General features: G+C 39.0%; 1 long non-coding RNA gene across 1 annotated transcript in view; it reads right to left on the minus strand.

Moving 5' to 3' along the window:
* Positions 1-1,663: 1,663 nt before the first annotated feature.
* The window catches only part of LOC118767155, a 25,959-nt gene continuing 25,385 nt past the window's right edge, over positions 1,664-2,237 (minus strand). The window contains exon 4 of the long non-coding RNA XR_005003056.1: positions 1,664-1,802. This is a non-coding gene — a long non-coding RNA (uncharacterized LOC118767155). The remainder of the gene's footprint in view (positions 1,803-2,237) is intronic.

Below are 2,237 nucleotides of genomic sequence, written 5' to 3' on the forward strand. Positions count from 1 at the left end.
AGTATTTATTGCAGGTTATCGTAAACTAAAGGTCAATTTCGAACAAACTTTTACTGAGAAAAAACGAAAGGTTTTTTTTTACAAGGTTAATAGGTTCGTCTTTATTCGTGTGTCAACGTTTTCTGAGACAGAATTATGTATGTGTATTTATATAAGCAGCTATAGAAAGAAAACGACAAACACCTACCTACAAAATCATTTATTTCCTTTCACTCACGAGAGTGGAGTGAGAAGAGGGTAGATAAGAAACAGGACGCAAAATGAATGAAAGTAATGAAAAGGAAAAGAGAAAGAGGAGGGTGAGCGAAATGAAACAAAACAACGAAAGATAGTGAAGTAAACTATTGAAAAGAATGATAAATAGTTGGAACTAAACGGAAATATGTGATATAAAAACTGATAAAACGTAGGGCGGGGATTCAAACAAATAGTTATTGTCGAGAGTCCGTATGAAGAGCCAGTTGAAAGTCTTGGCAGTTCGGGCGGTTGTTCGGAGCACTATGTTACAAAGTGAAAAAGCGTAAATAATAACTAAAACGAAATACAATCAAAATGAATAAAATTGTGTGGTCTCCTGACTGAACTAAATCCCACAAAAGAATTATTTTTCTAGATGAAAAGTTTCTATAGATGCCAATATCATGCCAAAACTGTGAGTTATATTATACATTACAAATAGTTGCGGCCACAATAGGGAGAGGTTTTATTGAACTAAAGTTTATAGACGTATTTACTGTTGTCTTTGACATTTTCCCAATGAAAAATAATATTTTCTATTATAGGTACAAGGCCTGAACTTCTGAGAAAAGGGGTAAGTCGATTACATCGACCCCAGTGCTCAACTGGTACATATTACATCGACCCCAAAAGGATGAAAGGCAAAATTGGCCTCGGCGGAATTTAAATTCAGAACGTATAGACGGACGAAATATTGCTAAGCATTTTGTCCGGCGTAATAACGATTCTGCCCGCTCGCCGCCTTTCCCCAATGACAAATAATGTTAACCAGACTGACATAGAAGCGTTCTGAAAGTATTTGCAGATCTGAAGTTGAGAGAAAACAAAAATGTTAGGATGATGTATGTTTTTCAGCACTTTTTCTTTTGCTCATCTATTTAATTATCTGGCAGCTAGTATACAACGCGGTCTACCACATTGTCAAACAGTATAGCCAGGGTTATCTACTTTAAACGTTCAGTTAATAAAGGAAACCAATTTTTCCATTATACGGACATTAACGACAAATTAAACTGCAAGCTGAGCCTGAGTGAGATTTTAGAACTAATATTTTTCTTTTGTCATGACCATAGCAGTGACTCTAACAGGAAAATCTAAAAATACAATAACTGACTGGTACAATATGTGCAGCGGGATGTGTGGGGCCATAGTTCATTATAAACGACGAGGGAAGTTGGTTGGACGAACCAAGATTTGCTGGTCGATGAAAGTACAATCGGAGAAGAATGCTGAATGGCGACAACGTTCCTCTCTTCGAAGACAGTGATGCTGAACAACGAAATAACAGGAACCATGGACGTAGAATTGATGGGTTGTGGGTTTTTAGTCTCAAACAGAGCTCAGCCCGTCGATACTTTTGTGTGGTACGGCGTAACGGAAACAGTCTGATCCAATTATTGAGAGAGAATATGGAAAGGGTTCAGTAATCCATTCAGATGAGTGGCCCGCTTATAATAATTTAAATACCATAGGTTATCACCATCTGACAGTGAACCATCAACGACATTATGTGGATCCAGTGACCGGAACACACACTCAGGCCATTGAGCGATCATGGTTAGATGCTAAAACTATGATTCTGAAAAAAAAAAATGATCTCTGAAATAGCTGAAGATTTTTAATATCTGAAATATCTGAAGTGTTTTATCTCTGGAATATCAGGAAATATCTGAAAGGTAAGGTAAATAACCTTGTTTGACATCGTGGTAGACTGCATACTATTTTTATTTATTTATGCACCCTTTTCAAGCCTAGCCAGGCTCATGGACCTGGTTTCCCGGTTTCTATGGCGTATGTGTTCCCCCCAGCTGGACGGGACGCCAATCCATCGCAGCGTAACTCAAGAAATAGGAAGAAAGAGTGAGAGAAAGTTGTGGCGAAAAAGTACAACAGGGGTCGCCACCACTCCCCGCCGGAGCCTCGTGGAGCTTTAGGTGCATTCGCTCAATAAACACACACAACGCCCGGTCTGGGAATCGAAACCGCGATCCCCCGACCGC

The sequence above is a fragment of the Octopus sinensis genome, linkage group LG19, assembly GCF_006345805.1.
Source record: "Octopus sinensis linkage group LG19, ASM634580v1, whole genome shotgun sequence".
NCBI lineage: Eukaryota > Metazoa > Mollusca > Cephalopoda > Octopoda > Octopodidae > Octopus > Octopus sinensis.